At 36.4% G+C, this 16,302-nt stretch overlaps 1 pseudogene; it reads right to left on the bottom strand.

The window, feature by feature from the left end:
* Positions 1-210: 210 nt before the first annotated feature.
* Positions 211-11,787, bottom strand: LOC143637231 (F-box/LRR-repeat protein At2g42730-like; annotated as a pseudogene).
* Positions 11,788-16,302: the final 4,515 nt, after the last annotated feature.

Below are 16,302 nucleotides of genomic sequence, written 5' to 3'. Positions count from 1 at the left end.
AAGTTGACTAGACCGAACGCAAACTGGTTTAAACTCGAACGTGTGTTGGGATACATACAGTTCACAGTTAATTATAATAAAAACAGTAAGAAAAGGAAAAAAAAAACAATAACAATATCCAAGAACTTAATAGATTTAAACCCAGAACCAAACTTGTTTAAATAAATGTACTTTTTCAACACAATTCTCAAATCTGTGTACAAATAATAAGCTATAAGATCATCCCTTCAAACAAATTCAATCCGGCATGAGTTGGAGCCACGTTTGAGCATCAATATCTGTTCACGCTTCTGTGGGTCTATCTTATGAGCATTCATTCTCAAAACCTCCAAATTTTCCACGTGCTTCAACAGATACCTTATTAACACCAACTCTCTCGGTGTTATAGCTTCCCAATTCTGAATTACAATTTCCTTCATCTTAAACCGCAAACAATTCGGTATCTCCTCTGGCGGGTTCCACCTTATATCAAAGTAATGTTGTGCATGCGGGAAGAGTAGAAACCCCTTAAGACGAACAAAAAAAAACATCAAATGACATAAATTGTGGCATCGCTAAAGTGTTGGCTATTTCTAATCAAAGCCTTGGAGTGCAAGGCGCAAGTTACATATGGATCCTAATACTTTATAAGGTTGTTAGGTTTATTTTAATTAATTTACCTGTTGTTTAGGAATCCTAGTTAGGCTCAAACGTGTCTAGGTTTGATCTATATAAACCGTGTAGGGTTTTATTATTGTAATTAAGTTTTGAGTGAGTTTCATATTACAATAATAGTTTTGGGTGTTTGCCAATAATTCGTGTTTCAATTTCAGTTCTTGAATTGGTATCAGAGCACGATCAAGAAACGAGCTACGATTCCTGATATGAAGATTGGCGTCCGCGACCAAGAGACTTCCAATCTGGTTGAGCTTCAATAACTAAATCATGAAAAAAACAAACAAGATAGTTTTGTCTTTTGCGGATTTAATTAAGTTACGAAGGAAGAAGCTGCTCATCATATATAATTAATTCTGAATTGCCATCGAGGATTAATATCAACTTTGAAAGGTAGCGTACAAACCGAGAACATGGTTCAGAATCTATTACCGATCGAGTCTGTGCTCAGGGACTGCGACCAATCGTTATTCAAAGGGCTGGATCAAGGCTCTTCTACACGAAAATCAGTTTTGATTTTTTACAGTAGACGAAAACCAAGAATGGGCGATCAACCGGCCAAAGAAACGAACACGAACTCGTTTCAATGTCCGATGCTTACCGCAACAAATTACACTATTTGGGCGATGCGTATGAAGGTAATTTTTAGTGTACATGGCATTCGGGGTGTAATCGAACCCGACATTACCGACGCGAAGCAAAACAATACTGCAACCGCGGTTTTGTTTCAATCAATTCCCGAAGTTCAATCTTGCAAATTGGTGATTTGAACATGCCTAAGGAGATGTGGGGAACGATCAAGTCTCAACATCTCGAAGCTGATGGGGTAAAGGAAGTGAGACTTCAAACGTTGATTGAAGAGTTCAATGTTATGAGGATGAAGGATTCGGATACAATCGACAACGATGCCGTGAAGATCACGGGAATAAAGTCAAAAGCATCCACGCTTGGAGAACCGTTTGAAGAAAAGAGACTCGTCAAGAAATCTCTCACGAGCTTGCCAAAACGTTTTATCCACATAGTTTCTTCGCTCGAACAAATCTTAGATCTCAAAATCTTAAGTTTCGAGGATGTTGTGGGACGTTTAAAGGCCTACGAAGAGAGAACGAGGGACGAGGATCAACCCGACAATCGAGGTAAGTTGATGTGTCATAAATTCGATTCTTATTCTAACCGTAATTGCTCATGCGATCAAGCAATTAGAGGTCATGGAAGGGGCGTGGACGATGTCGTGATACAGGGCAAGACCGAAACCGGAAATGATCAAAACGAGAGGGAAAAACGAGACCTTTCGAAAATTAAATGCTACTGGTGTGAGGAATTAGGACACTTTGTTTCTAGGTGTTCAGAACGGTTCAAAAAAGAAACAAACATGGCAATAACAAACGAGGACGAATCAAAAGTAGACGGTGCGTTTTTTATGATGAACTGCATTCAAGAGACTGTCCACCTCAAAGAAGAAAAAGTGTTGCGAAACAAACTCAAGGCCGATTCGAGTGAAAAAGATGTTTGTACCTTGATAATGGAGCGAGTAACCATATGACCGGGAAGCGAGCTTATTTTGACAAGCTCAACGATCGTATTACCGGTCAGGTTAAATTTGGGGACGGATCGTGTGTCGTAATAAAAGGAAAATGATCCATCCTATTCAATGCAAAACCGGAGAAGAAAAACTCTTGACCGACATCTATTATATCGAACTTGCAAAATAAAATTATAAGTCTCGGACAAGAAACCGAGTCCGGTTGTGATGTTCGGATGAGGGCCGACTATTTAAAAATTCATGATAAAAACGGGGTGTTGTTAATGAAAGTCACTAGAAACAAAAGTCGGCTCTACAAGATTAAATTAAATGTGGGAAGCCCGGTTTGTCTACAATAAAAATAACAAAGACTCGCGGTTATGGCACGCGAGACACGGTCACCTCAATTTCCAATTGATGAGGACGATGACGAAAATGGTTGGTTATAGACGTCCCTAAAATTCATCAAGAAAATAAGCGGTGTGAGGTGTAACCGAGTTAGGGTTCATTTAGAGACACGCACGAGATGTAACCGAGTTAAGGTTCATCAAGAGTCAAACCGAGTTAGGATTTGAGAGTTTTTAATATGTTTTTTTGAGTTATATTATTATTTTCTGATTAATATAAACGAGAGTTAGTCCTTTAATTCGTGCTTGATTATCGATCCGGGATGTGAATCATGCATGGTGGGAAAACACACGAGAAAACTGTTCCGGAACAAAACATCTTGTCTAGCATCCTGAGTACTCGAGCTCGTCCATGGAGATCTATGTGGACCGATTACTCCACTGACTTTAACGGGTAATAAGTATGTTTTAGTTTTAATTGATGACTTTTCTCGTTTTATGTGGTCGATTTTGTTGTAGGAAAAAACAGAGCCTCCGAGATGCTTAAACGATTCAAGGCGTCAGTCGAAAAAGAAATCGGGTGCTTGATTAAAACTCTATGAACCGATAGGCGCGGAGAGTTCACTTCACATGAACTAAATCGGTTCTTTGAAGATGAAGGCGTGGTGAGACATTTAACAACACCATACACGCCACAACAAAACAGTGTGGTCGAGAGGCGAAACCAAACTCTCACGGAGATGACCTGAAGCATCTTGAAGGAAATGAAAGTTCCATATTATTTATGGGGCGAGGCGGTCCAACACACGAAGTATTTGATCAACCACTCTCCTACGTGAACCTTGGTAGGAAAAACCCCATACGAGATGTTCAAGAAAATGAAACATAACCTCGACCATCTTAGTGTATTCGGTTGTGTTGCTTATGCTAAAAATGAAGCTAACCACTTGAAAAAATTAGACGATCGATCGAGGTATCTCGTTCACCTCAGGACCGAGCCAGGTAGCAAGGCGTATAGGTTATACGATCCACAAAACCGGAAAATTATCATGAGCTAAGACGTTAATTTTAACGAAAAAGGGTGGAATTGGGATAAATAGATGAATCCGATAATAACTGAGAACCGGGTACGTTTATTATGATGTGGGGCAGTATCTTTGATACCGGAACTGGGCTAATCATGCTCAACCCAGCCGGGGATCTGCAATTTCTAACAGCAGCAGTAACGATCATTCTAGTCCAAACAACAGAAACATCGAAGAATCTGTCACAAATAGCAGCAACAACGACACTTCTGTCAAAAACAACAACAATAACAATGAATCTGTCACTAAATAGCAACAACAGCAACGAAACTGTCGCTAACAGCAGTAGTTGTTACGGACTGAAACCAATGCAAGGTATGGGAATTGTCCCACATCGGTTGTATGGGCAGCTGATGTGGGGTTTATAAGCCAAATGGGTTCCCTCACCTATCAGACTAGTCTTTTGGGTTGAGTTCTTCTATTTGGATTGTAACATTGGTATCAGAGCCAACCTCGGAGTGGTGGTCTGGAGTGAGCCAGCCGTGAGCAACGTGGCCGTGACCAACGAGGACTCGGAGTGGTAGCCCACGGAGTGGTGGCCTTGAGTGATCCAGCCGTGACCAACGTGGCCGTGACCAACGAGGACGTTGCCAACGAGGACGTTGGCCCTTAAGGAGGGTGCATTGTTACGGACTGAAACTAATGCAAGGTATGGGACTTGTCCCACATCGGTTGTATGGGCAACTGATGTGGGGTTTATAAGCCAAATGGGTTCCCTCACCTATCAGACTAGTCTTTTGGGTTGAGTTCTTCTGTTTGGCTTGTTACAATATCCCCGTCGCAAACAACAATAATGTAGCCGTGAATGATGTTGTGCAAACCCCGGTTAGACGTTCCACTTGCTCTTCGGTCCTACCCGTAAAGTATGGTGATTATGAGTGAAATTTCAACGAATTTATCGAAGAATTGGTACTATTAACGAACAATGAACCGAGCAATTTTAACGAAGCGAAGTCGAAACCCGAGTGAATGAAAGCGATGCGGACCGAGATTGAGTCAATCGACAAAAACAAAACGTGAAGTTTAACGGAGTTACCAAAAGGCGTTAAACCTATTCGTTTAAAATGGGCATTCAAAGTAAAACGAAACCCTGACGGGTCGATAAATAAGCACAAGGCGCGGCTTGTGGCGAAAGGATACGTGCAACAACACGGGATTGACTATGATGAAGTGTTCGCTCCGGTAGCACAAATCGAGACGATACGATTCTTTATTGCTCTTGCAGCCAATGACGGGCGAGAAATCCACCACTTAGACGTGAAGACGGCGTTTCTACTTGGTGACGTAAAAGAAACCGTTTGTGTTTACCAACCGGAGGGGTCCGAGAAACCGAAAGAAACGCATAAGGTGTACAAGATATCGAAAGCCTTATACGATCTAAAACAAGCCCCGAGAGCTTGGAATGTTAAACTCGATGGAATATTGAGGATGATGAATTTCCATCGGTGTATGAAAGAACAAGTTGTTTATCGAAAAATATCCAGTAATTTTATTTTAATTGTCGCAATTTATGTTGACAATTTATTTGTAACAGGTTCTTGCTTGAATATGATAAACGGGTTCAAGAAGAATATGGCATCAACGCTCGATATGTCTGATTTAAGAAAACTTTCCTATTACCTTGTAATCGAAGTCTCGCAATGCAAAGATGGGATCAAAATTAAACAAGAGTCGTATGCTCGGAAAATTTTAAAAGAAGCGGGTATGGAAAATTGTAACCCAGCTTATGTACCCATGGATCCCAATTCGAAGCTATCAAAAGCCGAAGACGAGATAGATGTTGAAGCCACCGGATACCGAAATATAGTCGGATGCCTTCGGTATTTGCTACAAACCCGACCCGACCTCACTTATTCTGTTAGGGTTGTTAGTCGATACAAGCAGCAACCGGAAAAGTCACACGAAAATGCTATAAAGCATATACTTCAATACGTGAAAACGGCACCGAGTTATGGTATCAAGTATAACTGAGGAGAAAGAATCGTGTTAATCGGGTTCAGTGACAATAGTCACAATATTGATGAAGACGATGGAAGGAGCACTACGGGCTATATATTTTACTATGGATCTTCACCAATCTATTGGTGCTCTCAAAAGCAAGGGGTCGTAGCTTTATCCTCGTGTGAAGCAGAGTACATTGCATCTAGTTTGACTGCGTCTCAAGCGATTTGGCTTAGGGAGTTGCTAAGCGAGTTAACCAGGAAACCACTTAGAAAGTGGTGTTATATATAGATAACACATCCGTTATTTCTCTTGTGAAAAGCCCAGTGTTTCACAGTCTGACTAAACACATTAAATCCCGTTACCAATACATTCGGTAATGTGTTGAAGGAGAGGAGGTGGAAGTCGAACACATAAGTGGCAAAATACAATGGGCCAATATTTTGACCAAAGCTTTCGCGCGAATTAAGTTCAGGGAGATGCGGGACCTGCTGAAATTGAAAGACCTACCCTATACGACTCAGAAATTGGGGGGGTGAATGTTGGCAATTTCTAATCAAAGCCTTGGAGTGCAAGGCAAGTAACTTGGCTAGCAATGCACAAGTTACATATAGATCCTAATACTTCCTAATACATGTTGGTTTAGGTTGTTAGGGTTATTTTAATTAATTTACATATTGTTTAGGAATCCTAGTTAGACTCAAACGTGTCTAGGTTTGGTCTATATAAACCGTGCATGGTTTCATTATTGTAATTAAGTTGAGTGAGTTTCTTTATACAGTAAACGTTTTGGGTGTTTGCCAATAATTCGTGTTTCCAAACCAGTTCTTGATAAAGATCATGTGAATAATTTAGTTTTGCAAAAAACATAAACTTACCTCTAAAAAGGTAATATACTCAAGATTAGGCATTTTGATCAAGAGGTCCGGCAGCAATTTCCAGCCCCGAGTATATTCAATCCCACTCGCCAAGTTAACCAAGTTAGGGTACTCGGGAATTTTGATGTGTTATAAAACACACTTACTTTCCTTATGATTTTATCATGGTTTTTATGCTTAATTGTTTATTTTATGAAAGTATTGGGGGTTAAGTGCAATAATTTACAAAGTTTAAATGTTAATTGTAGGTTTATGAAAGATGGTGAAAAAAGAGTTAAGTTGGAAGACTCTAGGGGCCTTTTTGGTCAAGTTTCAAAACTACAACTCAAGGCCCGACCCAAGCCCACAAGTTAGAAGCCTTTCATGCAATATTATATTAAGTAAAGAAAAAAAATAAAAAAACCTTAAGCTGCCCACCACGTGCGATCGGAACTCAGCAGGAAGAAGAAAATTTGTTGCTTTGGTTTGTTTGGCTAGTAGGAACATTCTTGTTGGTTTTAAGGAGACAAGTTGAATTTGGTTTTGTGGCTGGGATTTGTTCACGCAAGAACTCAAAAGCAAGCACCCAAGAAAGTTTTGGAGGTGGGCAGCAACAACATACAAATATAATATAAAAACTAAATCAACTTCCCATACCCTTGACCGTTATTCCGATCGGACAGCCAAGAGTAAGGAAAAGAAGTTTGGACAGCAAGGTTTGAGTGCTTTTACAAGTGTTTTTTCACAGCCAAGAACATCCATAAACTCCATATTGCATCTCCATACACTTTGGTTTGTTTTATGTTTTATAATTCTCTTGTTTTTAATCTTTAACTTGAATTGTTTTACAATTGAATTGAAGATTGACTTATGCTTGATTGAGATTGATTCTTGAATGATTTTAGTTATGTTTATATTGAGTTTTATAATGTTTAAATCAAGTGTTTGTTGTTGTCCAAAAACTTAATGAGTAGCTAATCTTGTTTGTTCTACCTAGGTTTGATGAATATTGTTAGGTTTTGACTAGTAATATGGATTGTTAATGATCATGGCTTAAATTGTTAATGTAAAGTTTGATTTAACAGTAAATTAGATTCTGTTTAGTGGCTGTGTTTTGTTTGATTATACCTAATAACCTCGTACTTTAATTAATTGAATCGGTTTTGATTAGTTGTTGCATGTTTAAGGCTCTTTACTTTGTGTTTAGGGTTTATTTGCGGGAAGTACAACCGTAGGGATAAGTGGGTAAATTAATTAGATAAAATCAGTTGTGAAACACCTTCTTAGAGACCGAGAGGTGATAAGAAGTAAACTCGTCTCATTACTTTTACTTGTTAGAATTAAGATCGCGCGAGAGCGGGTTTTGTTCTTGTCAGGTTTGGGTGTTTGAGCGATTAGTTGGTCTAGTTTAAGTTAAGTTGAATTGTTCCTCTATCCTTGGTTGCGTAGTATTCGTTTCCATTAGGCTAGTGTGTCGGTAAGACCGAGAGGTGAGTCGGCATTAGAACACGTTAATAATTTGTTTTCCCGGTTTGTTCTTTAAATCAACTAAGATAAGTTAGAGTTTGTTAGTGAGACCGAGAGGTGATCTGACCTTCTTGAGCGAACCTTAGTTGTGTCATCCTTTAGAACCGGTGTCGTGAGAGTTTTCAATCCATTGTCTTGTCATCTCCTTCAATATGATTCTTACCTAGGTAGACGTTTTTATCACTGCAGTCAAAGTTTCTGAAGTTTTGTTAAAAATTTTCATTTAGTTAAGTTAAGTAGTTAAATCAAATAAAAAAAATCAATTAAATATTTTGGTGAGTCTTGGTTAGAGTTTAGTGATTATAAACGTTTTCACGTGTCTTCGAGTTCGATATCCGGACTTTCCTCATATGTGCTATACGCGACCGGTACACTTGCCGTTTGTGTGAACTAGGATAGGTTGTTTGGTTTTTAAAGCTTAGTTGCGACTTGTGTTTTATTTATATATATATTTTCGCATATCAAATTTCTATATCATTAAGGAGCGTGAGAGCCTGCATAAACCAAATAATAAGCATCATCATCTAAATCCAAAGTGTTTATCCATTTTCAACTTCGATTCACTAATCACTATTAGTTATTGTTTACGTCAAAAGGTTGTTTATGAATTGAACGTTTAGTGAACTACTAGTGAACCCTTTGGCGGTAAGTTTGTATATGTTTATTTATCTAATAAACAAATGAACTTGAACAAAAATTTTGTTCGTTTAGTTAAACGACTGACCGCTAACATGTATTCCAACCCCTTATTTACGTTCATTCATGTTCATTCATATATGTTTGTTTATTTATGTTTGTTTATGCTTGTAAGTATATATTTGTTAACCCATTTAACTATTTAAATAATAATTTATGAAACTTATTAAACATGCATTAGACTTCAGCTGGTTTCATTTATAATTTTTTGCATATGTTCGTTTATGTTCACTTTTTGTTAAATATGTTCGATGTGTTTGTTCATTTATGTTCGTTTGTGTTGGTTTATGTTCATGAATTGTTCGTTTAGAATGTTAACAAAGAACATGAACGGACATGAACATGTTCATTTTTTTAACATACGGTAAGAAACTCTGTTCATTTTCTCAACATGAACATGTTCATTTTGTTAACAAGCCGTAAGAAAATTTGTCCATTTAATTATTCATGTTTGTGTTAAAGTTAAAAGAACAAACATGAGCATGTCCCCGTTCATGTTCATTTGGTTTGTTTACAGACCTATTGATAGGAAACCCACGAGGCTCAACCAAAACCATGTTAACTAATGGGATCAAGTAAAACAAAACGAAATGCAACATAAATCTGCGATTAAACATACCATCGAAGTTGCATTAGCACTTAGTGTCAATATCTTGACAGACGAGCAGAAGCACGGCAGGAGTTGAGGAATTTGGCCATCGGTCCGTATCATGATGTGAGCTTCAGTCAACGACACAGGGTTCGTCATAGAGTAGTTTGATGACATCACATCCAAAATATTAAGGCAATCCAATGCTGATGCAGCGTGGTGATAAAGTTTGGAAGTCAAACACGTTGATTCTAAGAATACCCGTGAAGTACTTCCCAAAACTCTCAAAAAAAGACATAGATCGTAAATAAGATAAATAATTGAACCTGTTGATTCACACGAATACCAGGATCAATTCTTCCAACTATCGTTGATTCACAAAGAATACCGATAATTAGGTCCTTCACACACTAACACACACTGTGATAGAGGGGAAATGATTTTTTTATATATTCCAAACCTTATTTTCTTACATTACAAAATCTCAAGTATTTAAAAGAAATAGAAAACCATTGGGCTTCCAATGATTAAAGCCAAAAGACATAAAATATTAATTTTAAACTCTTGTAATTCCATAACTTATGTTGTCATTATTTGGTAAACGTTTGATCTCCCCACATCATTCTCTCCACAAATGAAAAAACTCGCCCTCGAGTTTTTGTCTTTGAACCATAGCCACCTGGGTCAAAGGGACCATCCATCCGATTCCGATTTATAGATATCATGACCTGCTCAAATTGTTCAGCTTTACTAATCATCTTGTCCGACTCTAGGCTTGTACCACATGGGTAAAAGGGAGCATCGATACGCTTTCTTTTTTCTACAAGTTCATGTGATCTTGATAATATTTCTTTGCTTGCATATTTAATAATTGGCCCCATTATATCTTGTGCATTTTTAAGATATAATTGATTGACTTCTAACCTTAGAGTGTTGTTTGTGAAACTTGCATACAAATCTTCATAAATGACATTGCTAACCATATTAATATTAGCATTTGGCAAAAATCTATTCCAGTGGTTTTTTTCTTCTTGAGTAATATCCACGCCACCTGAATAAATTGTAGACCACTCATGTTTTCTTTTTAAACCTTCAAGAACATCATCGGTTGCCCAAACATACCATTCCTCGTCCTCGTATTCATCAAATTCGGGCCAAGAATCATTGATATTGTCCCCCTCACAAGCCATATTGAGCCAGGAATTCGGCTTTGATACCAACTGACGCAGCGTGGTGATAAAGTTTGGAAGTCAAACACGTTGATTCTAAGAATACCCGTGAAGTACTTCCCAAAACTCTCAAAAAAAGACGTAGATCGTAAATAAGATAAATAATTGAACCAGTTGATTCACACGAATACCATGATCAATTCTTCCAACTATCGTTGATTCACAAAGAATACCGATAATTAGGTTCTTCACACACTAACACACACTGTGATAGAGAGGAAATGATTTTTTTATATATTCCAAACCTTATTTTCTTACATTACAAAATCTCAAGTATTTAAAAGAAATAGAAAACCATTGGGCTTCCAATGATTAAAGCCAAAAGACATAAAATATTAATTTTAAACTCTTGTAATTCCATAACTCATGTTGTCATTATTTGGTAAACGTTTGATAGAATACCGATAATTAGGTCATTCACACACTAACACACACTGTGATAGAGAGGAAATGATTTTTTATATATTCCAAACCTTATTTTCTTACATTACAAAATCTCAAGTATTTAAAAGAAATAGAAAACCATTGGGCTTCCAATGATTAAAGCCAAAAGACATAAAATATTAATTTTAAACTCTTGTAATTCCATAACTCATGTTGTCATTATTTGGTAAACGTTTGATCTCCCCACATCAAATGCAGGCGCATCGATCACAACCCTAAAATTCCCATAAACAGACATCGCAAACGATAGCCTTAGTCTCTTCAAAGACGGCGAAACAACCTCAAACGTATACATGTCATCAAATCCGCCTATCAATTGCCTCTCCACAAACAAGTCCTCCAAAATCGGACACCCGGATACCAAATTCTTAAAACTATTATTCCCCGAATAAACAATCGATACAAGATTGATTGTTTTTAAACACGGAATTAGGATATCATCAGGGACGTTTGATGTGAACTCGCCTCGTAAAGTTAAGCTAACTAAACTACTGAACAAATCCCAGCAAAACTTAACAGGAAATCGCTCAGCAGGAAACCGGAGATCAAGCTCTTGAACGTTACATTTAACAACTTTACAAAGCCAATTATGAGCACGATCATATTTACAGTTCTGTGAGCAATAAAGATGAAACCTTTGAATCTGCAAGCCGTTACGTAGATCAAGGGCTTGATCAACAAAGTCATGGAACCTGTTGTTCTCTTCAATTGTCCAACAAAACGGCATAATGAAATGAAGAATTGGGAGAAGTGCCCATATGTTCTTCCACCCTTTTTGACAAAATGCACGTCCTGGTTGCCTCAGCTTCAGGAAGAAATGATAGGATTTGAATAAGTAGTGCGCCATGCAATTTGCTTATTAAATCAACTTGACGTTTGTTTGAGCGTAAACTCATGGTTTTATGATGAATTGAGAACAATGGTGGGTTGTTCATTTGGACTGAAAATTGGGTTTGAGAATTGGGGGTTTTAAGAGCATACAATGGGTGGTCAGATTCTATTCATGTATGAAATATATGATTAATTGATCATATCATGTTTCTCTTGTCTTAGAAGTATCTTTATTTAATTCCCAAGATATTTTCTGTATTAAAAGTATTTTATTGAATTCCCAATAATTTATTTATATAAAAACGCATTTAAATCTATGTCTTTTTGTCCGACAAGAAACGTCAACTTTATTAATTAGCGAAACAAGTTTATTAAATAACTTGATATCACCTAAGCTAAAGACCATTTAATAAAGTCAGTTTAACTTTATATTAACTTTAGCTTTAGCGGTTAAAAAAACAAAAACTTTAAATTTTGAATTTCACATGTAATTACACAAAGATCAATGTATTTCACATTTTGCATGTTTTAACAATGTATTTAACATTTTGTATTTAATGCTTAATCAAGTTGCGTCGAGAATATGTCGGAAATTCTGACATAATTCTGACAAAAATGTCACACCCCAACATAAGACAAAAATGATGGGGCGCGAATTAATTGCTCACAGCTTACAGGGTACTATCATGCAATGTTAAAAGTGACAATATCTATTTATTTATTTATAATAATCCAAATATTCAGCATTCAACCAAAGTACATCATCTTTAAAATAAAAGAAAAATAAATTCAAAACAAGTCTGGATAATCCTGTAACATCCTACTTTCGGTTATAATAATAATATAAAATTCGTTTATTTTATTGTGCGTCGTTTATCGGTTTAGATAAATAAACTAATAAAGGGCGGGCTTGGACTTTGGAAGATGGAATAAGCTATGGAATGAGCCTTTGGTCCATGGGCTTGGGGAAGTATAAATACTCCTTAAACTCTAATCATTTCCATTTTCATCCATCTCTACACCATAGCCTACACCATCAAAAACACACACAAACACCATCCTATATCCCGAGCAAAGATCCGAAGGTGAAAACCCGAACCCGTTGGTGCTAGAACGTTGTGATGAACCACACCAACATCAAGAATAGACCGTGTTCGTAGATCGACTCTTTTAAGGTACGTTTATAACGGAAACTTATTCATTTAGGCTCGGATTCGTTTAAGTAATCCTAGATCTACATAAATATGGTGAAAACGAATCAAACGAACTAATTCATAGTGCAATCCATCAACATTTGATAGATTAATCGAGGGTAAATGAGCCGTAGGTAGATATGTATTAATCGCACCATGTAAAACGTAATATTCGAATGATTGATGGATTGGGGTTTGTTGGCGCTGGGAATACGAGTTCATTGATACCTAAATTGTGATTTTTCGTTAAAAATCGAAGGTTTAATTGCATATCTGGCTTATGTTACCAAATCGTGTTCTTGACGATTTAGACTTTGACTGTGAGTCAAAGTCTGGATATGAACTGTTGATAAATCGTTATGATTGGTCATTCGTTACGCAGTCATAACAAATGGGACTCATTCGTGCGACTTGATAACGAATGAACCTTTAATTCTTATCTATCCATTCGTTATATTAAAATAACGAATCAGGTCACGTCAAGATAACGAATCAGGTAATGAACTAGGATAACAAATCAGATCATGTATGGTAACGAATCAGATAACGAATCAGGTGATTCGTTACTCACCAATTCGCTAAGTTAAGATAACGAGTCAGGCTATGTTCAGATAACGAATTAGGCTTAATTCGTTATAGCGAATGAGTGGGCGAATTAGAAAATAATTTAAAATCCAAATGGAAAATGTGTTAAGACAGTTAATAAAAATAAAATTTTTCCAAGCTGACCTGGCAGCTTAACCCCAGCCAGGGGCTCTGCCCCTTGGACCCCATTAGGGGCTGCCGCCCCTAGAACCCCGCTGCCAGGGGCGCTGCCCCCGGACCCCCGTTCGTTGAGGGTTATAATTAATCTAGAAACGCGATATAGGTAGTGATAGTTAATTGATACGTGTCATTGTTATACAGTTAGCCGTTCACAGCTCAAGAACGGAATAACCATTAACGATGAACGTTATCGAGTTCAGGTGAGTTTCTAGCCCAATTTCCTTGTTATGTTTTTGGGGCTATGTGCATACTCAGTGTGATAGTTAATACACTTACCTTAAATGGTAAGTGTATGCCATGTATGATTTATATGTTAAGTATGTATATCTTGAATGTGAACGAAAGTTTGTCGGTACGTGAACGATCTTCGGATATTGCACGTATTGACAAGGGAGGTATGTATATAATGTGTATGATAGATATATGTACAACATATGAATATGTATGAATGAGTAAAGAATGTATATGTATGTTACGGGTATGTAAAGGCAGAATGTATGAGGAAGAAGTAAGGGATCAGACCCTAATAATATCTGAGATAGAGAAGAAAGGGATCATACCCTAATAATATCTTAGATAGAGAAGTAAAGAGGGATCAGACCCTAATAATATCTAAGATAGACAAAGGAAAGAGGGACCAGACCCTAATAATATCTGAGATAGAAAAGAAAGGGATCAGACCCTAATAATATCTGAGATAGAATTGACAGTAATTATATAGTATGAAAGTAATAAAGTATGAACGTATGTATGCAATTATGTAACAAAAGTAAATAAGTAAAGTAATTATTATGTATCTTCGGATGCATGATTGAAGGTAAGTGTACATATTGTATGATATGTGATTAACTAGAACTCACTCAGCGTAGCTGACTTTTAGTATGCACGCAGGTGAGTAGAATGAAACAACTGGCTTGAGCGGGGACACATGGTAGAAGAATAAGAGTCTGGCATCTGAAAACGTAAGTTGTTTTATGTTTAATGTTTTAATGTTGAAAGACAAGAATGTTTTAAGACAAGTTATAAATCATTAGGTAATGTTTATGAAAGTTTTATATTACGCGTAAAGTTTTAATTAACTCTGATATTTAGAATTGTGTTTATGAGTAAATCCAACGTCCAATGTAGGGCACCGGTAACGGGGCCTTACAAATCCCTTCTAACTTAAGGTCATCACTAAGTCCTTCATCTTGACAATCAAGTCAAATGAAAACATGCATATGCATATAAAATAAAGTAGGCTTGTCAACACTAGGTTGAGTGAGTAAAACACCCATAAATTTTTATACCATCTAATATAAAAAGTGCAAAACTGTTCTTTGTGATATAAACAATAAATCCATTGAGCAATAATGTGTGTCGGTAAAACCATTGCCTTGCGAAATGGGCTTTGGCTACTACGACGGTCGTATGATCATACTATTAACGTGAATATGATGGACCTCTCCGAATACGATCAAATAACAATTAGACATGTTGCAAATTAGGCATTTAATTGATATGCACACAAGATTAAACACTTTGCTAATGTGAATATTAGATAATAAGTAAATATGATACGATACACATATGTCCCCAAAAAGTTGATAATAAGTAAAAAGGGGAGTGAATTACTCACCTTATCAAGTAAGCAAAAATGGTAACGTCACGTTTTTCGAGAATTACCAACGAGAAACCCTAGTTAAGAATGATAGTGGGAAATAAATATGAATTCTATTAACTTAAAGATGGCTTCTATAACTTGATAGGGATTCGGGTTTCGATGGTGATCGGGTGTGTTTGTGAAAATACTTATTATTTAACTTACTATTATTATTTTCTATTGTGAAAACATCATTATTTAGTTATTTTGTTATTGTTTTTTATTATTTGTAAGATCACTTTTATTTTTCCAAGATTTAAGATTATATTATATAAATTTTATATTAAATATATACATAAAATATACCTATAAATAAAATACTTAAATAAATATAATACAATTATATTTATTTAATTGTATTATATTTATTTAAACAAATAACCTTAATATGAAAACATATAATACTTAATTTAGTTATTTATCCTTGATTATTTACAGAACCTTTGATTAATAAGATTGATGATACACATGTTTAATATATTTATTATGATTTTATTTGTTAAAACCTTTATTTTATAAACATATTGTGTGTGTGTGGGTATATATATATATATATATATATTTATATATATGTGTGTGTGTGTGTGGTTTCAACAAAGGTATTAAACGTGAAACGACCGGGATAATCGTTCTAGAGTGTCGATTACGTAAAAATAATGTTTATTTAAATTTAATATTAGGAACATTGGTTTTTATTGGTCCCAACCATTTCATTTTGCTGGCCTGGTCCCAACTTTCATTTTGGCTGGCAATGGTCCCAACTTTCACATACGTTTCTTCTACCGGTCCGCAACTAACGGAGTACTAACTCCGTTATGTAAATGCTGATGTGTCCATCCTAGTTATCAAAATCATGTGACGTGACAGCCTACGAGAGCCGTCTGTGTATTATACTTAACATTTTACAATCACTTAAAATCCCCAATTATACACCACCCATCTAAATCCCCAAGTTCTCTTAACTCAAGAACCCTAATTTT

This window comes from Bidens hawaiensis, unplaced genomic scaffold (genome assembly GCF_021521415.1).
Source record: "Bidens hawaiensis isolate Kalapana, Puna unplaced genomic scaffold, B.hawaiensis_p1.1 tig00008152_1, whole genome shotgun sequence".
Lineage (NCBI taxonomy): Eukaryota > Viridiplantae > Streptophyta > Magnoliopsida > Asterales > Asteraceae > Bidens > Bidens hawaiensis.
This window is presented reverse-complemented; position numbering and strand designations above follow the sequence as displayed.